Raw genomic sequence first — 24,617 nt, forward strand, 5'->3', positions numbered from 1 at the left:
AGGATTCATTCCGCCTACAAACGAAAAAAAAACGCATAGCGACAACGGAAAGTAAATAGCGCATCAAAATTTCAACCCTCGTTCGAAGCATTCGTTTGTGCGTATATGTATGTAATCACACGGTATACATACGGGCACATATGTACAGCGATCGCTAGCAGAGTACCATAGCAACGGCAGTGAGACAAGTGCAAGTGTTCAACTGCAGCAACGAACGGAGTTACAAACATACAAAAATATATACGTACAGTGCAAGCGCCGCTACAGCGTTTGACTTTACAAAAAAAAAAAGTAAATAAGAAACGAGAACGGCATTCTTGCGGAAGATTTTTTTTGGCAAGAAAAATTTAGCGCGTTAAGACACGAAAAATAAAGTACACTTTTAAGGAATTTAAAAGGGTTGAAGTTTGATATTCAAAGAGAACAGACGTGTGCAAAGATGGTGCTGGTGAAATTAAACAATTTAAAAATTGATCAACTCAACAAATTGCTACAAAGCAATAAGTTATTTTGATCGGCAATAAAGCAACCAAAATAAATAAATTCTTGGAGATTTATGGAACGGACGAAGTAGACTACGAAGAGCTGGAGGAATCGATGGATGAAGGTTCAACGCAACAGCAAATGGATGAGCTACGTCAAATGCTCATGGAGTTAACGAAAACGGTAGGTGAACTTGCCACTACACGTAACACAGTCGGGCAAGCCGCCATGGTGAATGCACAGGAACAACGGACAACGACATCTGCGCTGGAGCAAGAAGTAACTGCAACGACACGTCAGTCAACGGCAGCACTACAACGACCAGCCAGTGTACATGAAATTAGTGGAATTCTACCAACGTTTGATCCACTAAAAGGCAGCATTAGTTCCGAGGTATTTGTAGATAAAGTGGTGCAGCTGCAGGGTATCTATGGATGGCCTGAAAAAGAGATCGTAGTGGCAGCGCAATTGAATCTAAAAGGTGTAGCGAAAACCTGGTTAGATTCACAACAGGTGTTTCAATCTTGGTCGGCGTTCGTATAAATTTTTATGAAAGATTTTCCGAAACCGATAATGTCAGCGCAAGTGCATCGTGAAATGGCACAACGTAAACGGCAACCACGAGAAACATTGGAGGAGTTCTACTATGCAATGCTGAGCATTGGTAGACGAGGCAGAATCGACGAGGAATCGATAAATTCGTACATTATATCTGGGCTTAACGATGCTAGCTTGTCGCGCACGTTACTCGCGTTGAAGTTTCCAACATGCAACTACCTTTTACGTTCGCTAGAAGCGATGGCCATTATGCCAACACAAAATTCTTCAAGATCAAGTGCGTCATTCGATAAAAGTAATAGCGAACAAAGCCAGAAAACTACGACGGACAAGAAGCCGATTAAATGCTACAATTGTAACGAGTTTGGACACATTTCATCGAAGTGTTCACAACCACAGCGGAAGACGAGATGTAGCAAATGCATCAAGGTTGGTCACGAGGCAAAGGATTGCAAAGAAGTAAAACCAAACGTAGCAGAAGTGCAAAGTGAAGTCAGTTGTGTACCAAACCCTGTCATCAAAGCGGTCGAATGGAATGGCAGTCGTTACGAAGCATTCATCGACACTGGTAGTGATGTGTCACTAATTGCGGCGTCCAAGGTTCTAACAGAAGCACAGCGTACATTATCAATGAAATGGCTTACAGGTTTTGGAGGTGCAGTCATAAGCAGCACAAAGTCTATCAACGCAGAGATTATCATCGATGGAGTTAGGATCTTGACCACCTGTCAGATCGTTCCAGATAAGTTCATGACATTTGATATTCTTTTGGGTAGAGATGTACTTTGCCATAACGATTACAGGTTAACTCTCGATGCTGGTGTGATGCGAGTTTCGAAGAAGGCTCGAAATTCATTCAACGTAAATAACAAATTACCAGAGGAAGTGTTCGTCAAAGTGGGTGACTTGCTTAACGAATACGAAGGTTGCTTTGCTGAAGATTTGGCAAAGTTAGGCAGATGTAGAACAACGGAGATGGACATTGTTATCTCATCCGATCAACCTGTGGTGGGTAAGTGCTACCAAGTACCCTTATCACAGCGTTCTACGTTAACGAAAATAGTGAACAATTTACTGCAACACGGCATCATACGTTATAGTTCATCGCCACACGCGGCACCAGTAATTCTTGTGCAAAAGTCTAATGGCGAAGACAGAATGTGCGTCGATTACAGGGCGCTCAATGCGATTACGTTGAAGAAACATTTTCCGATGCCGGTGGTGGAAGAGCAGCTATCAAAGCTAGCAGGTAACACATTTTTTACGTCGCTCGACATGACATCCGGGTATTATCAAATACCATTGAAAGAAGAAAGCAAGCCGTACACAGCTTTCCTTGCCCCTGGTGGGTTATTTGAGCACAACGTCATGCCATTTGGATTACGCAATTCTCCAATGGTGTTTCAGGAGATGATCATACGACTAATTCGTAACTTGAAGTCTCGCAACCATATCATTAGCTACGTGGGTGAGGTAGTCATCGCTACAAAATCCGTCGAAGAAAGTATCGAAGTAATTACGGAATTTTTGCAAGCGGTCAAGGAAGCAGGGCTTACGTCGAGGCCGTCAAAATGTTCATTTTTAGAAACAACAATAAAGTTTTTGGGTCACGTCGTTGATGCGAAGGATATCCGTCCAGGCGAAGAAAAGGTAAAGTGTATCACTGAGTTCCCTCAACCACGCACACCGACGGAAGTTCGGCAGTTTTTGGGACTCACGGAATTTTTCCGCTAGCCACGCTGTTACGAAAGGGCATCAAGTATGAGTGGACTACGGATCACGAAAAGGCATTTTGTAAACTAAAAGAAGCACTTACAACGCAACCAGTATTGGTCATGTTTGATATAATGAAACAACACGAAGTGCATACGGATGCCAGCGCAATTGGTTTGTCTGGTGTTATGTTACAGCTGGAAGGTAAGGAGCTGAAACCAGTGCAGTACTACAGCCGTCAGTGTAGTTCCGTTGAGACGCAATATTCGAGCCATGAGTTAGAGGTGCTCGCTATTGTCGAGTCTATTGAGAGATTTCGTATGTTCCTACTGGGTACGCACTTTGTGGTTCGAACGGATGTAACGCGGTAGCTACGCCAAAGAATATTACATCACTACGTCCACGCATAGCCAGGTGGTGGCTACGATTGCAAGACTACGATTTCGATTGTGTTCATCGTGCAGGAGCCAATATGCAACATGTGGATTCTCTGAGCAGGGCACCGGTTGAACCTCCATCGAAACCCGATACGGTAGCTGAACGAGTTCTACAAGTAAACCAGGTGATGAAATCCGCCGATTGGGTATATGTCATGCAAACTCAAGATCCGAAATTACGTCAAATATGTGAAGTCCTTAAAGATATTGGAAACGTGGACGAGGCAATAGCCAAACAAATAAAAGAAGACTACGAAATACGCAATTATAGACTTTTCCGGAAGGTAGGTCACGAATATAAGTTGGTGGTACCTTGAGCGGTTCGGTGGCGCATTACCAAGGCGAGCCACGACGATGTTGGACATTTCGCTCTCGAGAAAACGCTCGCACGAATATCAAAACATTTTTGGTTCGAACGAATGAGACGATACGTGAAGTCGTATATAGCTTCATGCGAGGAATGCTGTTGCAATAAAGTCAAGAGTGGACGAAAGGAGGGTCAGCTCCACATTACGAATGTTTTGCCAATTCCTTTAGGCATGTTTACGTCGATCATGTGGGCCCGTTCCCAAAAAGTCGATCTGGATTTGTGTACGTGCTAGTAGTGGTCTGCGGATTCAGCAAGTATGTCGTACTCAAACCAACACGGAATACGAAGACCGAACCAGTCATCAATGCATTAGAAGAGATGATTGGCATATTCGGTCAACCTATTAAGTCCGACCGAGGAACCGCGTTTACATCTGCAAAATTCCAAGCGTTTGTGGATAAGCGAGGCATACAGCATATCAAGACGGCGGTAAGGACACAAGGGCCAAAGGTCAAGCCGAGCGGGTCAACAAAACGCTATCGCAAGCACTCAAATGTACAGTCGAGGATAACAAAAATTGGGACGCACATCTCTCAAAGATACAATGGAGCTTGAACTCACAAAAAACGAGGTAACCGGCTATACTCCTTACGAATTAGTATTTTATTTCAATCCTAGAGATGTTACGTGCAACCGACTAATACAAGCGATACATGACGAGGTCGACATGTCGGATATAGATATGAAGCGAAATATGGCAGTCGATAGAATCATGACCGAGCGGAATAAGTGGAAAGAAAGGTACGAAAAAAGGCACAAGGCACCAACCAAGTACGAGACAGGCGATCTAGTAGTGGTGGATTACATCCCATTCGCAACAGGCGAATCGCATAAGCTAGACCCGGCATATAAAGGTCCATACATGATAACGAAGGTGCTGAATTACGATCGGTACATAGTCGAAGATTTGCCAGATGTCACAATTACACAGCGACGTTACTCCAACGTTATGTCAGCAGAACATCTAAAACCATGGTGTATATGGAGTCCGGAACAGGACATGGATGACGATAGCGACGAGTCGTCCTGTGAGGACGAAGAGTCAGGAAAGGCCGAGCTGTCACAGATAGTTGAGAGTTAGTTGAAATTAGCAGCGACGGCGAGCACACGCATTTGTCCATAATCGCGTAATACCATTCGGCACAAATATTCATACATACATTTTTAAATAATTCAACTTTGTCAATACATATATTCTCTTTAATAAATTTTAAATACATAATTTATGTACATGTCAAAATAAATCGACGTTTACACTTACTTTCATTTAAATAAGTTTTTATCATCTCAGAAGGAACCTCATTGGGGCAATTTTCCGATTTTTGACAAGAAAAAAAAACTAAGATATTCGAAAATTTTAAACAAAAAAAATAAATTTGTTCATTCGACTGAACAAAAGCACAGCGAAAACAGTTAAACGTAACTATAATTCAAAAGTTGCTAACATTTTTATATGTGTAGGTGAAAATAAAATAATTGAACTTATGGCCACTTAAAAAAACAAAAAACAGTTGACTTTATGACCATTTCAGAAAGCAGGATGGTATAATGTCAATATAATTGATTTTGTGACTATTTTAAATTTGACGTTTGGCCATTTCATGTGATAATATTGTTACGAATATTAGCAAAACTAAGGGGTGCTGCTATCTCTAAGCCGATGCTAAGCAGTGACGTGAATTATCATCAATAATTCAATCATTATGTATATACATAAACGAAACAATAATTGCGTCTACACATATGTACCATGTACGTATACGAGCAGCGGAGAATCAATGCACAAACACATGCATACATCTGAGATACTCCTATAAGTATGTAATGAGAGAAGCTATAAAATCGTGCAATTGTAGCTACAGCTGAGAAATTTGAGAGCTGATGGCCAACTAGTAGATTCTGGAAATGGAAGCGCCTAGAGATGCGAACGTTGAAATCAGAGAGTATAAAAGTCAGCAAATGTAGAGGCGCTGGAATTAAAATTGATTTGAGCTATCAAGCAGTTATTGATTAAGCACGCAATATGTCGGGCAATAGTAGAATTTCATTTGAGCTATCAGTCAGTTTGGTTGTTAAGCAAGCTAGTTGCAAAGTATAAGTGTTATTGTGAACTACTTTAATAAAGGCCATTTTTCCATTATTCAATATTGGAGTTATTTATTCAACAGTTTAGTGATCGAACTTAGCAAAAGGGCAAATAAGAGGATTTGCAAGTAAATTCGTTACAATTGGTGTCAGAAGAGGAATTGTTGAATAAATTCCAGAGGACAACAAGGGCATGGCAAAGTTCAGTGAATTGAAGATCCAGCAACTAAAGAAGGAGTTGGAGAGCCGTGGATTGAATACAAGCGGCGTTAAACTCGAACTTCAGGCACGGCTACGAGAGGCAATGGAAGCAGAAGGAATTGATGTGGACGAGTATGTCTTTTATCCTGATGGGGATGAGACAACAACAAAAATTGAAGAAAAAAACGAAACATCGCAGACAGTTAGGAGCACAGACTTGAACATGATTTTGGCTGCAATATCTGCTTAAACATCGACAATGTCATCTCAACTAGAAGAACAGAAAACGTATATGTCATCTCAACTAGAAGAACAGAAAACGTATATGTCATCTCAACTAGAAGAACAGAAAACGTATATGTCATTACAGATGGAATCCCAAGAGACACGAATAACATCCAAGAAGGAAACACAGCTCGAAGAACAGAAGACATATATGGCATCCCAATTGGAAGAGCAGAAGACATATATGGCATCCAAACTGGAATCACAGGAGGCACGTATTTCAGAAATGACGTCGCAAGTGTCATCTCAACTGGAAGACCAAAAGACATATATGGCATCTCAATTGGAAGCGCAAGAGGCACGTATATCTGAAATATCGGCAGAAATTTTGAAACAGGTATCATCAAAACTAGAAGTGCAGGATGCAAAAATGGCTCAATTTCAGGCAGAAGTAGATGATTTAAAAGGTCGTATGGAGCAGTTACAACTAAATCGCCTAGCTGTTTCAGCAAGCAATTCAAAAGGTAAAAACACCATCCTTTTACGGTTCTGTTTCTTTCCAGGTGTTTAAGATTCAGTTTGAGAAGACCGCAGCAGTGAAAACTGGAGTGCTGAAGATAAAGTTGCTGCACTATTCGTGGCATTGAAAGGATCTGCTGCTGAAATCCTACAGACTATTCCCGAGGGAGAGCGGAACAGCTACGAAATATTGATGAGCGCTCTAGAGAGGCGATACGGAAGCGAACACAGGAAGCAGATATACCAAATGGAGTTGCTGAACCACTTCCAGAGGCCTGGTAAAACATTGCAAGGGTTTGTGTCGGATATTGAAAGGCTAGCACATTTAGCGAATGCGGACGCACCCGTGGAATACACTGAAAGGGTAAAGATTCAGAGCTTTATAAATGGCATACGGCACGCCGTAACAAAGCGAGCTACATACGCAAACCCAAAGCCAACATTCGCAGAAACGGTGCCACAAGCTCTGATTCAGGAAACAGTGTCGCTTCTGTGTAAGCCAGTTTTCAAAGCACACCGTGTGGAAGTAGAAAGGCCAGAGTGGGTAGACGCAATATTGGAGGCGCTGAAAGGATCGAAAAGCGGAGTGAAAAAGTTATCAAATGCTTCAAATGCGGGAAGTCCGGTCACATTTCACGTCATTGCGATCTTTGTCCTAATACTTCCAACAATGTGGGTGGCCGTAAACGCAAAGCTGGCGGAAATGAGCAAGAGCTTGTCGGATGTAAAGAACGAAAACTTGCCCCGGATATTGAATATCTGTGTCGCAAACTGGTAGAAAATCGAGCAGTCTTACCGTCAGAGGGAATGTAGATGGCAAAGAACGTATACTGACTGTAGATAGGGGCGTATCTCATTCCTTGATCCGATCTCACTTGATCAACAGGAGAGTAAAACCGTTACCTGGATCAAGGTTGCGTACGGTCACTGGCGAGTATAACCAAGTCCAAGGAGAAGTGATATGTGAGGTCTTGATTGGAAAGGTCACGGTTCTACACAAATTCGTTGTGGCGAAGATCGTTGAGGAAGTCATATTGGGAGTGGACTTCTTGGTTGACCATGACATCAAGATCGATATGCAGAGGAGGGTGATGCGTTATGAGAACCAGGATATACCACTTAACTTCAAGTTGGAGAAAGGGGTCAGTAGTAATCGAGTAATGGTGGAGAAGACTCGACAAAGGCCACGAAAGTCAAAAGAAAAGGTTGGTGGATCGAGTGGGTCAAATAAAGCGAAATTAAAAGTACCTGCGAGAAAAAGACCGGCATCGACAAACCCTAATGGACGCATTAAAACGACTGAAAGAATTTTTCAGAAAGAATGCAAGGGTGGTTTCAAGCCATGCAAGTAAATTCGTTACAATATGTTCAATGCACTTTGTGGTCATAAGGTCAATCGACGTATAGCTGTTGACCTTGCGTCACCAAATTTTTACCTTTGAACCATATTTGGAGTTCGGCTATGGCTGCTACGCAGGTTTGACCATAAGTAACCGCTCCAAATCTTTCCCATTTATCTATCTTTTGATAGGATCAAGATTTTGCGATTGAATTTCATGCTTTCAGTTCAGACTTTGGTTCACGGTTACAGATTCGGTTCCAGTAACTGCTTGGGTTCTACAGCAGTAAGGGGTCTGGTGTGGGTTCTACTACGCATACCCAAAAAAATTATTTTCGAGCCTGCGAAAAAAAATGGCGAAAGGTTTTATTTGTCGACCAAAACACTCTCCAAAACCCAAAAAATATTTTTTTTTTCAAAAAAATGTTGTAAAAACGTTGGCGATAACAGTTTTTATAAAAAAAATATTTTTTGGGTTTTGTTGGGTGTTTTGATCGAAAAATTTACCCTTTCGAAAAATCTATGGCGCGATACTGCTGTAATTACAAGAAAAATGATTGATATCCTTGTCAAGGATTATTACATGCAATTGCGTAAATAAATTGGGATCTACGCTCTTGGCCAAGTTGGTTTTTTAACTCTCCTCTATTTTCTCTACCTCTATGCTATATGTCTGAATATTTTCCATACAAAAGTGGAAATTCTTGCAGTTGGTTTTTAAATAATCTTCCATTAAGCTCTAGACTTGAACCGTAGCATATAGGTGATATTTGGAAAATACCTGCAAAATTGCTAGCGATTTCAGAATAAATTTCCGATGAGAAAAATTTAAGCTCTGAGCTGGTGCACTTCTATTGCATTCAAAACCATTACTAGTTTGCCCTCAATCCCTTTTCATATGCTTTCAACTGGCAAATTTAACATGAATATGTCTTATGCGGTGGAAATTTGCCACCGCTGCATTAACTTTCTTTTAAATATCGAGGGCATTTGTTCTTTTTTGTTATGTCAATCAGCAACAATTATGTTTATAAAATTGTGAATCAAATTAGTGACCATGGACGTATTTTCCGGATAAATATATTTCTGGAATGAATATACGATTAAATCAAAGAACATATTTCTAAGAGAGAAAAGTTTGTCCTTATGAGCAATTCGATGCTTTTGTACAATTTTAGGTATCATAAATTTCATGAATTAAAGTGATTTATCAAAATTTTATTAAATTTACTTTCTAGACGAGAATCAACTTACAATGTTAAGTCAGACAGGCGGCACTTGACAAGTTGACAAATGATTTGTTTGGGCAGCGGTAGATATCATTTACGTCACATCACACGTTGGCCGCACATGACATTTTATCACTTTAACTTAACTGAGCGCATGTATCCTTGTTACAAAATTTATCTGCGGACGTTTTTTTTTGTTTAGTTTGCTCACTTATTAATGACATCATACCGTACCTTATTAAATTTGGCTTAATTTTACTGGGATACTATGTAATTGAATGGCAGATTCAGAAAGGCAAAGTTTTAGATTTAAATTCATAATATTCAAAAACACACTTTTGATATTAACCTTGCACTAACTACATACAGGACAACGCGAAAGCCCCAAATTATATTTGGATACCTTGCATGAAAGGATCGAGCAGCTATAATATATAACTGACTGCTAAGATAAGATAATCTTCGAAATTTGTCTATCATTTAAACAGATACAGAACTAAAACTGGTAAATATCATAACCAATATGTTATGCAAGATTTTTTGAAAACCTATGGCGTAGACAAAATATCTAGGATGATGTGAAAATCCTACCATTATTAGAATCACAAAGTGGCTCATCTCTCTGAAGAAAGAGACTCTCGAGGAGCATACCGGCGTGAAATGCTTAGTAACAGCAGATGTAGGAGGTGCTAGCCTCAGGAAAAAAACGGTTTAGCTTGTTCTGTGGTCGTGTCATGCGTTCGCCAAAGGAACAGCAGCGTTGCCAGATCTAGAGGCAGCAATTAAGCTAGGTTCTAGAAAACATCTAATATTCGCCAAGAGGATGAAGTTTTTCTATAACATATCATTCTATAACAAAAGTCCTGGCACCCTGGCACATAATCGAGCTTCTTTTGTTTGGCCGTCAAACAAATCCTGGTAATACTATGGTCACATAAAATCTATGTAAGGTTTTGACCGGCCGGTTCAATCTTACCTATCCTTTTAATTGAATTAAAATTTGAATTACAAAGAATTTTAAAAATAAATTTTTGATTGCAATTGTCTTCGAAATAAATGTCGTGTTTATTTATGAATTAATTACAATAGTTAAATTTCTGAATTATATACACATATGTATGTATATCAATATCAACTCGAATTAAGAGTACATTCTCATACATACTGTTTGCAAAAAAACTTTGCTATAAAATTAATAAATTTGCATATTTCAATTAAACGTTTTAAAAAAATAAACAAATACTTTCACATTCGTTGCACTTTCGATTAGCGATGCCAAAGTTCTGCGCAGTTCAGCGTTTTCCAGATAATACGCTGTCAAAAATATAGTAAAATTTATATCTTAATATATGTATATACATGGTTGTTCTGTACGTGTGTTTGTTACTGAACTCCTTCTATACCACTATACCGATATCCTGCGTATGTTCAAGGGGATTTAATGATGCTTTTGATTCACAATTTTGTCTGAGAAGTAGACCAGGGATGTATATTTTAACGATTTTCCATCATCCCTTGTCAAATTTGGTTTCGAGACAAACCGGTTTTGGCGTTGCGCCATCATCAGTGTCGATTTTCGTTCTGATCTGTTGTTTTCGCTTGTCTTGTATTTATAGTTCGAACGTACATGAGCAGGTATTGTCAAAATTGATGCTTGTGTATATTTGTGTGTATGTGCTGGGTGTTCATTAAGAACCGAGGGGGTTTTTACTGATCGATTTGTGTGGCTGACCGAGGCAGGTACAAGTCAGTAATTCTAGTCGTTGGACTTTTTGTGGGTTTGTTGCTTTGGTTCGTTTATTATTTTATGTTTATTTGCTGTTGTGTGTTTGTTTCTTTTACCTGTGTGATTACTTTGTTTCTTGTAAACAAATTTTAAAGGCTCAAATATTGTGTCAGAAATTGTGTTTATCTGTTCGTTTATTATTCTACCGTCGAATGGTTTCTGTTTGTAGATTTCCATGTTACGTTGAGACTCGGCCTTTTTCTTGTGAATGTGAAAGATCCTAACTATTTTATTGATGTTTGCTGGGCACCAGGGACCTTCCCATTACAAAAAAAAGTCTAATTCATGGTGAAATTAGCTTGAAATTCAGTACAGGGGCCGAACTATTTCAAACAAAAATAGTATATAGTACGATTGGCTTCAGGGTACCCCGGTGACTGGTTCTTTATTTCAGAGAATTTTCTATCCGCGAAGTGGACCAGGGACTGACCTGTTGTATTTTTGGGACGATTTGCTTGAGAATTTGTTAAGGGGTACCTCTTTGTCTAGCTTAATTCTTGAGAAAATTAACTTTCCACAAAGCGGAACAGTGACCGGTTATTCGAAAAAAAATTGTTTTATGGTGCGATTTTCATTAAGTTTGGTACAAGGTTCTCTTCGATAAGTGTAATATTTCGGACCTTTTCTCTAGCTAGGGGACCAGGGGAAAACCTATTGTGAAATTTTGTGCGGTTTTCTTGATGTTTGATACAGCGATATTTTAGAAATATCTTGCTATTTGAAAAATTATAGCGATAAATCGCATTCAAGAGAAATAGAAGGAGGAGAGGAAGATGGGTAAAAATAAGATGAAATAGAGGAACGGAAGTGAGAGTAGGTAATGGAAACAAAACTTGAAATTGCAACGGAAATATATTAAGATTAGAAAGCCTGAGAATGAACTGAAATGAAGAAAAATAAAGAGAGGTTGATGAAAATAATGGGAGTAGAAAGGGGCAAGATACGGAGAAGAGAGATGTTTCAAAGATTTAGAGGAAGAGGGAGAAGATACAACGACCTTTTTTCAGAAGTCTCAATATGAAAAATATCTCTGTTTACAGGGAGTAGAAATACCGCACGGGGGAATATTGTCATACAGGAGAACGTCCTAACTATCTATCCATATTTTATTTATAAAAATTATTGCGAGTGTCAAAATTGTACCTGCGTTATTTTCATATTGTTTTGTAAACGTTTTTAAAAAACAAGGATAATGAAGTCAGTCAGTCAGGTGAAACAGGTATTTAATGCTTAATATAGAGATTCCACAAATGAGAAATTGTAGTGGGACAGGTAGAGGGAGTGGGAGTAGAAGAGTGAGTAGTAGTGACACCGGAAGTTTGAGAGGAAATGGAGGTGGGTCTAGGTGTAGAAGTAGGAATGGTAATGGATTGGGAATGAGTGGAGTGAGAGAAGGAGAGGGAATGATAGTGAAAGTGGGAGTGGAGATGGAAGGGGGACTCGGGGACGGAGTGGGAGTGGACGTGGGGCCGGTAGCGGAAGTGGGTGGATTTGGGAGTGCGAGGGAGATAAACAGAATCTGGGTTTGGGAGTGGGAGGGAGATAAACAGAATCTGAAGCCAGAAACTACAATAATTCGAGATAAGGGTTCTCTGAGAGCATAGAAATAAACTCAAGTTCCTACTAGAGCGTTCTGTTTCTTCTCGAATACAGGCAAGATTTTCGAGACCCGAGAAATCGAGAAATCGCCTTCTCGCGAGATTCTCGTATCTCGAAGTACTCGTAAATTTCGCGAGCTGCTCGACATTCTTACTTACTCGCTGTGTGGACAGTATTTATACACTTGGTTTTTTATACTCATTTGAGCAGAGCTCACAGAGTATATTAACTTTGATTGGATCACGGTTGGTTGTACAGGTATAAAGGAATCGAGATAGATATAGACTTCCATATATCAAAATCATCAGTATCGAAAAAAAATTTTATTGAAACATGTCCGTCCGTCCGTCCGTCCGTCTGTCCGTTAACACGATAGCTTGAGTAAATTTTGAGGTATCTTGAGGCACTCATCTCAGATCGCTATTTAAAATGAACGATATCGGACTATAACCACGCCCACTTTTTCGATATCGAAAGTTTCGAAAAACCGATAAAGTGTGATAATTCATTACCAAAGACGGATAAAGCTATGAAACTTGGTGGGTTGAACTTATGACGCAGAATAGAAAATTACTAAAATTTTGGACAATGGGCGTGGTACCGCCCACTTTTAAAAGAAGGTAATTTAAAAGTTTTGCAAGCTGTAATTTGGCAGTCGTTCAAGATATTATGATGAAATTTGGCAGGAATGTTACTCTTATTACTATAAAGAAAATTTCAAAATGGACGTGGCTCCGCCCTCTTTCATTTAATTTATCTAGGATATTTTTCATGTCATAAATCGAACAAAAATTTACCAATCCTTGTGAAATTTGGTAGGGGCTTAGATTCTAGCACGATAACATTTAGAATAAAATGAAAAAGTTCTGCAGGGCGAAATCAAAAGCCCTTGGAATCTTGGCAGGAATACTTTTCTTGGTATTACATATAAAAATAAATTAGCGGTACCCGACAGAAGATGTTCTGGGTCACGCAGGGCCACATTTTGGTCAATATCTCGAAAACGCCTTCACATATACAACTACCACGACTCCCTTTTAAAATACTCATTAGCACCTTTCATTTGATACCCGTATCGTACAAACAAATTTTAGAGTCACCCTGGTCCACTTTTATGCGATATCTCGAAAAGGCGAAAAGGACCTATAGAACTAAGGCCCACTCCCTTTTAAAATACTCATTAACAACTTTCATTAGATACCCATATTGCACAAACGCATTCTAGAGTCACCCCTGGTCCACCTTTATGGCGATATCTCGAAAAGGCGTCCACCTATAGAACTAAAGCCCACTCCCTTTTAAAATACTCATTAAAAACTTTCATTAGATACCCATATTGCACAAACGCATTCTAGAGTCACCCCTGGTCCACCTTTATGGCGATATCTCGAAAAGGCGTCCACCTATAGAACTAAAGCCCACTTCCTTTTAAAATACTCATTAACAATTTCCATTTGATACCCATATCGTACAAACAAATTCTAGAGTCTCCCCTGGTCCACTTTTATGGCGATATCTCGAAAAGTCGTCCACCTATAGAAGTAAGGCCACGCCCTTTTAAAATACGCATTAACACTTTTCATTTGATACCCATATCGTACAAACAAATTCCCCAAATGGCATCCACCCATAGAACTATGGCCCACTCCCTCTTAAAATACTCTTTAATACCTTCCATTTGATACACATGTCATACAAACACTTTGCAGGGTTACCCTAGGTTCATTTACCTACATGGTGATTTTCCCTTATTTTGTCTCCATAGCTCTCAGCTGAGTATGTAATGTTCGGTTACACTCGAACTTAGCCTTCCTTACTTGTATTACTTGTGACTTTTTTGTTGATTATATTGTTCCACGGCCACCGTGGTGTGATGGTAGCGTGCTCCGCCTACCACACCGTATGCGCCAGGTTCACACCCCGGGCAAAGCAACATCAAAAATTTTAGAAATAAGGTTTTTCAATTAGAAGAAAATTGTTCTAAGCGGGGTCGCCCCTCGGCAGTGTTTGGCAAGAGCTCCGGGTGTATTTCTGCCATGAAAAGCTCTCATTGAAAACTCATCTGCCTTGCAGATGCCGTTCGGAGTCGGCATAAAACATGTAGGTCCCGTCCGGCAAATTTGTAGGGAAAATCAAGAGGAGCACGACGGAAATTTGAAGAGAAGCTCGGCCTCAGATCTCTTCGGAGGTGATCGCGCCTTACATTTATTTTTTTTTTTTTTATATTGCTCCAATGTCATTTAACTCAAAACATATTTATTATGCATATAATTTTGTTCGCAATATTTTATTTTTCAACGAGACATCAAGAACACGGCTTCTCGCGAGATTATCGAATCTCGAATCACTCGTAAGGCTCGCGAGATTCTCGAATCTCGAATTACTCGTAATACTCGCGATCTTATCGACTTTCAATTCAGTCGCCGCATTGGAAATATTCTATATATTTCGGGGTTTTTTACTTGTGGTTTTGCGGACATTTTGGCTTGTGCTCCAGAAGATATCGTAAGGTCTATATAAAACAGCCAATGAATCGATTACGTTGAATGTCGAGAATCTCACGAGCTTTGCGAATAATTCGAGATTCGAGAATTTCGCAAGAAGGCGAGACCCGCGAGAAATCTCTTCTCGAACATGTTCGAGAAATCGTAAGCTCTAGTTCCTACTGATGCTATTAATATAAAAATATGGCGACATATTTACTTTTAGCCCTCTAAGAGCCTTTTTTTTTCAAGATTTGACAGGGATCGAGATATTTTGAAAAATTTAAAAACTGGTTCGGAGCATGTGGAATTTCGCGATTGATTTTCTAGTAACTTCTCAGTGAAATAGAAACTTTAAAAAATAAACTTAATATGAATTATTCCGAGAAAACATAAGAAAGGAGAAGCCAATTTCTTCTAAGTGGCGCAGGGTAGATAAAACTACAAAATTCTTTCGGGATCGGGGTTTAAGCAACTTCTCGTTAATCTAGGGACATGCAATTTTAAATGTCATTCAGAGGTCAATGATCGTATGGAATATTGCGATAATTTTTTTTTTTTTGATATTTCCCATTGAGCAATAAAATTAATCCTTCATAAAAATCCAACAGATGACGATCGGGTCCAGATATTTAGAACACTTACAACTTCACACATAGTTCAGAGAAACGAGACAATTGAGGGGATATGTGGAATAATGATACAAGTCGAGATACACCCTTTTTCCATAAATCAACTAAATAAAAAGAGCACGATTACACTGCTATGGCTCGCTAGATATCGTCTTAATCAAACTGCTTGACAACTCAAATCAAACTGAATTACTTCTTACTCGCTTGCCCCGCTTTTATAGTTTACGCTGCATACTTCTAGGCTCTTCGATTTCCAGAACTTACTAGTTGTTTCGGCTACAAAATCGCCAGCCACAACTACGTGCACAAATTATTGCTCTCTCTTGTGACAACTCAGATAAGATATATGCATGTGTTTGTGCATTGCCGCTCCGCTGCTCGTATACGTACATATGTGTAGACGCAATTATTTATTCGTTTATGTAGATACATAATGATTGAATTATTGATGTGAAGGTTTGTAGTTTACAGTCTCTCGCGCGCACATAGGCATATAAGTAAATGCATCTGTGTGTGACATCTCTCTGGGCTGCCTTATATATGTGTATACTTGATTTAATTATTAACGTAAATACTGCTTGGCATGGCCTTAGCATCGCCTTAGTGATGGGATAATTTAGTGATGCCAATATCCGTGACACTGCCCTCCACCTAAGTCTGATCGTCCCGATCAGACAAATCTCTCGATCTAAACGTTGCAAGCCTTTCCAAATGGACCACCTTCATTTTGGTTCGTGGTTTACCGATGGTCTGTATGCGGTACACTACATCGTTGATCCGTTTTACAACTTTGTATGGGCCTTCCCAATTACACTGCAATTTCGGGGACAAACCTTTTTTACGTTGTGGGTTGTATAACAGCACCAAATTTCCCTCCCGGAAACCTTCCGAATTATTTTCCTTGTCGTACCTGTGTTTCATCTTACTACTCATTATCTTCGATCGTTCCTTCACACTCTGTTGTTTGGTCAATGAACCACTTCGTAGAGCTTGCGCTGGACGGATTTGCTTTGCATAATCGGTATCGTTCCCACATTTCACAAGAGTAGTGCGCTCCGGCTTGAAACTACCCTCGCATTCTTTCTCGGAAATTCGTTGCTTCGTTTTCCTGCGTCTTTTAGGTTTTGTCAATGCCAGTGTTTCTCTCGCAGGTGCTTTTGATTTTGATTTATTTGGCCCATTCGATCCATCAACCTTTGCCTTTGACTTTCGTGGTCTTTGTCGAGTCTTTTCCACCAGTACCCGATTACTGCTGAACCCTTTTTCCAAACTAAAGTTAAGTGGTATGTCCTGGTTCTTATAGCGCATAATTTTTCCACGCATATCGATCCTAACGTCATGGTCAACCAAGAAGTCCACTCCCAATATGACTTCATCAACGATCTCCGCCACAACGAATTTGTGTAGAACCATGACTTTTCCAATTAATACCTCACATACCACTTCGCCTTGGACTTGATTATATTCGCCTGTTACCGAACGCAACCTTGCTCCAGGTAATGACTTTACTCTCCTGTAGACCAAATCAGATCGAATCAAGGAATGAGATGCCCCCGTATCTACAGTCAGTACACGCTCTTTACCATCCACATTCCCTCTGACGGTAAGACTGCTTGATTTCCTTCCAATTTGCGACACAGATATCACAGGACATTCAATAGCCGGGGCAAGTTTTCGTTCTTTACATTCGACACGCTCTTGCTCATTTCCGCCAGCTTTGCGTTTACGGCCACCCACATTGTTGGAACTATTAGGACCAAGATCGCAATGACGTGCAATGTGACCTGGGTTGCCGCACTTGAAACATTTAATAACTCCGGCATTCTTCTGTTGAGATCCCTTCAGTGCTTCCAAAATTGTGTCTACCCAATCTGGCCGTTCTACTTCCACACGGCGTGCTTTGAAAACTGGCTTACACAGAAGCGATGCTGTTTCCTGAATCAGAGCATGCGATACCGTTTCAGCAAATGTTAGTTTTGGATTCGTATATGTAGCCCGCTTCGTTTCCACATCTCGTATGCCATTTATAAAACTCTGGATTTTTACCCTCTCGGTGTATTCCACGGGTGCGTCCGCATTTGCGAGATGAGCCAACCTTTCAACATCTGAAGCAAACTCCTGCAATGTCTCATTTGCTTTTTGGTAGCGGTTTTGCAACTCAATTTGGAATATCTGTTTTCTATGCTCGCTTCCATAACGTCGTTCTACAGCAGCCATCAATGCTTCATAATTGTTCTGCTCTCCTTCGGGAATCGTATGTAGGATTTCCGCTGCTGGCCCCTTCAATGCCACGAACAGTGCAGCAACTTTATCTTCCGCATTCCAGTTGTTCACTGCTGCGGTCTTCTCAAACTGTAGCTTGAAGACCTGGAAAGGAAGAGAACCGTCAAAAGATGGAGTTTTTACCTTCGTATTGCTCGCTGAAGCAGTCGGCCGATTAAGTTGCAATTCCTGTATACGACCTCTCAATGCATCCACATCTGCCTCGAATTTTTCTTCAAACTGCGTTATTTTCCATACGCGCTTCGAGTTTTGATGATATACGCGCCTCTTGCTCTTTCAGTTGTGTTTCCATCTTTGATGTAATCTGTGTCGACATTTCTGAAATACGTGTCTCATGTGTTTCCAGCTGGGATGCCATATATGTCTTCTGCTCTTCCAATTGTGATGTTATACGGGTTTCCTGCGATTCCAGTTGGGATATCATATACGTCTTCTGTTCTTCCATCTTCGATGTTATTCGTGTCTCTTGGGATTCCACCTGTGATGACATATACGTTTTCTGTTCTTCCAGTTGTGATGACATGTTGGTGGATATTTGTGATGACATTTCTGTTATACGTGCCTCTTGCGCTTCCATCTTAGATGTTACTGTCGATGTTTGAGCAGTTATTGCAGCCAATATCATGTTCAAGTCTGTGCTGGTAATTGTCTGTGATGATTCATTTTCTCTTCAATTTTTGTTGTCTCCTCGCCATCAAGATGAAAGACATACTCTTCCACATCAATTCCTTCTAATTAAATTGCCTCTCGTAGTCGTGCCTGAAGTTCGAGTTTAATGCCCGTTGTATTCAATCCACGGTTCTCCAACTCCTTCTTCAGTTGCGGGATCTTCAATTCACTTAACTTTGCCATGTCCTTGTTGTCCTCTGGAATTTATTCAACAATTCCTCTTCTGACACCAATTGTAACGAATTTGCTTGCAAATCCTCTTATTTGCAACCTTCTGCTAAGTTCGAATCACTAAACTGTTGAATAAATAACTCCAATCTTCAATAATGCAAAAATGGCCTTTATTAAAGTACTTCACAATAACACTTCGCTTACTGGTAGCTTGCTTAACTCAACTGATTGATAGCTTAAATGAAACTAAACTATTCAAAATAACACTGCTATGGCTCGCTAGATATCGTCTTAATCAAACTGCTTGACAACTCAAATCAAACTGAATTACTTCTTACTCGCTTGCCCCGCTTTTATAGTTTACGCTGCATACTTCTAGGCTCTTCGATTTCCAGAACTTACTAGTTGTTTCGGCTACAAAATCGCCAGCCACAACTACGTGCACAAATTATTGCTCTCTCTTGTGACAACTCAGATAAGATATATGCATGTGTTTGTGCATTGCCGCTCCGCTGCTCGTATACGTACATATGTGTAGACGCAATTATTTATTCGTTTATGTAGATACATAAAGATTGAATTATTGATGTGAATGTTTGTAGTTTACAGTCTCTCGCGCGCACATAGGCATATAAGTAAATGCATCTGTGTGTGACATCTCTCTGGGCTGCCTTATATATGTGTATACTTGATTTAATTATTAACGTAAATACTGCTTGGCATGGCCTTAGCATCGCTTAGTGATGGGATAATTTAGTGATGCTAATATCCGTGACAATATTTAACAAAGATATTAGCTTCATTTATGGAAAAACGGTATAACTCTCTAATAAAATTTTGCAGTAGTGAAGCACCGAAATGGTATGAAAATATATTCAATGTCGTAGACCAGAAAGAACTGAAAAACAAGTAAGGAAGGTTAAGTTCGGGTGTAACCGAACATTACATACTCAGTTGAGAGCTATGGTGACAACATAAGGGAAAATAACCATGTAGGAAAATGAACCTCCAGGTAACCCTGGAATGTGGTTGTATGACATGTGTATCAAATGGAAGGTATTAAAGAGTATTTTAAGAGAGAGTAGGCCATAGTTCTATGGATGGACGCCATTCAGGGATATCGCCATAAAGGTGGATCAGGGTTGACTCGAGAATTTGTTTGTACGATATGGCTATCAAATGAAAGGTGTTAATGAGTATTTTAAAAGGGAGTAATCCTTAGTTCCATAGGTGGACGCCGTTTCGAGATATCGCCATAAAGGTGGACCAGGGGTGACCCTAGAATTTTTTGTACAATATGGGCATCAAACGAAAGGTGTTAATAAGTATTTTAAAAGGAAGTGGGCCTTAGTTCTATAGGTGGACGCCGTTTCAAGATATCGACATAAAGGTGGGCCAGGGGTGACTCCAGAATTCGTTTGTGCAATATGGGTATCAAACGAAAGGAATTAATAATTATTTTAAAAGGAAGTGGGCCTTAGTTCTATAGGTGGACGCCTTTTCGAGGTATCGCAATAAAGGTGGACCAGGGGTGACTCTAGACTTTGTTTGTACGATATGGGTATCAAATGAAAGGTGTTAATGAGTATTTTTAAAAGGGAGTGGGCCTTCGTTCTATAGGTGTTCGCCTTTTCGAGATATCGCCATAAAGGTGGGCCAGGGGTGACTTTAGAATATGTTTGTATGATATGGGTATCAAAGGAAAGGTGATAGGGGGTATTTTAAAAGGGCGTTGGGCTTAGTTCTATAGGTGGACGCCATTTAGGGATATATCCATAAAGGGGACCAGGGGTGACCCTAGAATTTGTTTGTACAATATGGGCATCAAACGAATGGTGTTAATGAGTATTTTAAAAGGGAGTGGGCCTTAGTTCTATAGGTGGATGCCGTTTCGAGATATCGCCATAAAGGTGGACCAGGGGTGACTCTAGAATGCGTTTGTACGATATGGGTATCAAATGAAAGGTGTTAAAGAGTATTTTAAAAGGGAGTAATCCTTAGTTCCATAGGTGGACGCCGTTTCGAGATATCACCATAAAGGTGGACCAGGGGTGACCCTAGAATTTGTTTGTACAATATGGGTATCAAAAGAAAGGTGTTAATGAGTATTTTAAAAGGGAGTAATCCTTTGTTCCATAGGTGGATGCCGTTTCGAGATATCGCCATAAAGGTGGACCAGGGGTGACCCTAGAATTTTTTTGTACAATATGGGCATCAAACGAAAGGTGTTAATGAGTATTTTAAAAGGGAGTGGGCCTTAATTCTATAGGTGGACGCCGTTTCGAAATATCGCCATAAAGGTGGACCAGGGGTGACTCTAGAATGTGTTTGTACAATATGGGTATCAAAAGAAAGGTGTTAATGAGTATTTTAAAAGGGAGTAATCCTTAATTCCATAGGTGGACGCCGTTTCGAGATATCGCCGTAAAGGTGGACCAGGGGTGACCCTAGAATTCGTTTGTACAATATGGGCATCAACCGAAAGGTGTTAATGAGTATTTTAAAAGGGAGTAATCCTTAGTTCCATAGGTGGACGCCATTTCAAGATATCGACATAAAGGTGGGCCAGGGGTGCCTCTAGAATTCGTTTGTGCAATATGGGTATCAAACGAAAGGAATTAATGATTATTTTAAAAGGGAGTGGGCCTTAGTTCTATAGGTGGACGCCTTTTCGAGGTATCGCAATAAAGGTGGACCAGGGGTGACTCTAGACTTTGTTTGTACGATATGGGTATCAAATGAAAGGTGTTAATGAGTATTTTTAAAAGGGAGTGGGCCTTCGTTCTATAGGTGTTCGCCTTTTCGAGATATTGCCATAAAGGTGGACCAGGGGTGACTTTAGAATATGTTTGTACGAGATGGGTATCAAATGAAAGGTGTTAATGGGTATTTTAAAAGGGCGTTGGGCTTAGTTCTATAGGTGGACGCCTTTTCGAGATATCGCCATAAAGGTGGACCAGGGGGGACTCTAGAATGAGTTTGTGCGATATGGGTATCAAATTAATGGTATTAATGAGAGTTTTAAAAGGGAGTAGTGGTAGTTGTATATGTGAAGGCGTTTTCCAGATATCGACCAAAATGTGCACCAGAGTGACCCAGAACATCATCTGTTGGATACCGCTAATTTATTTATATATGTAATACCTGCCAAGCTTTCAAGGGTTTTTTATTTCGCACTGCAGAACTTTTTCATATTCCTCTACTTAATATGGTAGGTGTCCCAACCATTTTAAAAAGTTTTTTCTAAAGTTATATTTCGCGTCAATAAAACAATCTAATTACCATGTTTCATTCCTTTTTTCGTATCTGGTATAGAATTATGGCATTTTTTTCATTTTTCGTAATTTTCGATATCGAAAAAGTGGGCGTGGTCATAGTCGGATTTCGTTCATTTTTCATACCAAGATAAAGTGAGTTCAAGTAAGCACGTAAACTAAATTCATTTAATATATATTTTTGCCGGCTCGAGGTCAATTAAAAAATAAACACAAGTTTTCTTTAAAAATCCGATATATTTCGGTTACTCCGCGGTAACCGTTCTCAGGGATATAAACTGCAAAATATTAATTTACACGTCCTCTTGCTTAGGCGTGGAGTTTGTCATCAAAGGTATGTCGATTTTTGCTCAAGTTATCGTGTTAACGGCCATGCGGAAGGACAGACGGACGACTGTGTATAAAAACTGGTCGTGGCATTAACCGATTTCGCCCATTTTCACAGAAAACAGTTAGCGTCATAAAATCTATGCCCCTACCAAATTTCAAAAGGACTGGTTAATTTTTGTATTTTGTTGCAGCATATCATTACTGGAGTTGAATGTTGACATAATTTACTTATATACTGTAACGATATTAAATTTTTTGTTAAAATTTTACTTTAAAAAAATTTTTTTTTAAAAGTGGGCGTGGTCGTTCTCCGATTTTGCTAATTTTTATTAAGCGTACATATGTATAGTAATAGGAGTAACGTTTCTGCCAAATTTCATCATGATATCTTCAACGACTGCCAAATTACAGCTTGCAAAAATTTTAAATTACCTACTTTTAAAAGTGGGCGGTGCCACGCCCATTGTACAAAATTTTACTAATTTTCTATCCTGCGTCATAAGTTCAACTCATCTACCAAGTTTCGTCGCTTTATCTGTCTTTTTTAATGAATTATCGCACTATTTCGTTTTTTCGAAATTTTCGATATCGAAAAAGTGGGCGTGGTTATAGTCCGATATCGTTCATTTTAAATAGCGATCTGAGATGTGTGCTCAGGAACCTACATACCAAATTTCATCAAGATACCTCAAAATTTACTCAAGTTATCGTGTTAACGGACGGACGGACGGACGGACGGACATGGCTCAATCAAATTTTTTTTCGATCCTGATTATTTTGATATATGGAAGTCTATATCTATCTCGATTCCTTTATATATGTACAACCAACCGTTATCCAATCAAACTTAATATACTCTGTGAGCTCTGCTCAACTGAGTATAATAAAAGAATTGAAATGGTTCGAAACACGACTAAGCAGACAGAAAACTCCATTGTTAAAAATAGAAAAAGTTTAAAAATGATAAAAGTAGTAAAAAAAAACTGCTAAAAATAACAAACGGAAATAACAAATAGTTATAAGCACATCTAAATAATAGAATATAATGTATTTAACAATGGTAATTAATGTATCTACTATTTTGTTTAATAAAGTATTTCAATCAAAATATTTGATATTCGATCTATGGAATAACGGTATAACTCAAAAAAAAAAAAAAAGAAATTATCCATTTTCTTATAAAATTATGTATATATAAAATTTATTACTTTTTCTTATCAAAGAATCATACTATCTAAAATCCTACCAAGTAGGATTATTATAAATTTATTTTTACTTTAATGTAACTTTCTAGCATGCAATAGACGAGGCATTCAGTGAAATCTAATAGAAGGGGTGGTTGATCTTGTGTTATTTTAACCTACTCGCAATTGAGCTACAAGCTTGAAATATAGCACATAGTTGAGAGCACCGATACAGTGCAATAGAAGTTCCACTTAATTCTTTCTCTGAACTCTATAATAACTATTTAAGTAAAAACTTTGTCTGTTCGTGTTTCCTATTTAAATTCTCTTATTAAGACAGACGCATGTTTTTTGCTAAATCTGAATAATCATTTGAATTTGTGTTTTCAAATTTCAAACGATAAAATTGCGTTTACACATATACATATATATATATAAATAAATACATATTTTCATTGCATTTCCATCATTTATCTACACCATATACATCTGCAAAAGCTCATTTCCGCCCTATGCACTTTGAGACACAAAAACATACAATGATGATGAACGACTCAACATATCCCAAAACTGCTACGCTATGACACAAATCCATCTTAAAATATGCCAAGTGCTTGATGTAATATAAATAAACTTTTGAGGAGATATAAATATATACATAAATATAAATAAATAAAGCATAGGAATTATGTATAGGAAAACGCAGACGATATTTTAGTCTATCTATCATGAGAAAAGTAAAAGAGTTTCTGTACCTACCCTGCAGAAAAAAGGCGTGAGTACCAAGTTCTCGTGAAGTTCAATGTACGTCTGGGAGCTAGTTTTTCTAAGTTAACTAGAGCTCGCCCAGACTTGTAAGTTGAGCCACAATAGAGGCCACTTTACCGGAAAAAATAGTTTCGGACTTTTTGACAAGATCTTCGCCGGTTTCTTGTCGCTAACAACCGATACCGACAAGTTACTGATTTATTATCGGTTAATTATTTAAAACGAATTATTATCCTTGAGTCTTCAACTTATTATGTGCTATCGATTTGTTGTCAGCT

General features: G+C 39.1%; 1 long non-coding RNA gene across 1 annotated transcript in view; it reads left to right on the plus strand.

Annotated features, from left to right (window-relative positions):
- Nucleotides 1-24,617, plus strand: part of LOC137250559 (uncharacterized) — a 552,581-nt gene that overhangs the window by 64,327 nt on the left and 463,637 nt on the right. The window lies entirely within an intron of this gene.

Source organism: Eurosta solidaginis, chromosome 4, assembly GCF_040869045.1.
Source record: "Eurosta solidaginis isolate ZX-2024a chromosome 4, ASM4086904v1, whole genome shotgun sequence".
In the NCBI taxonomy this organism is placed as follows: Eukaryota; Metazoa; Arthropoda; class Insecta; order Diptera; family Tephritidae; genus Eurosta; species Eurosta solidaginis.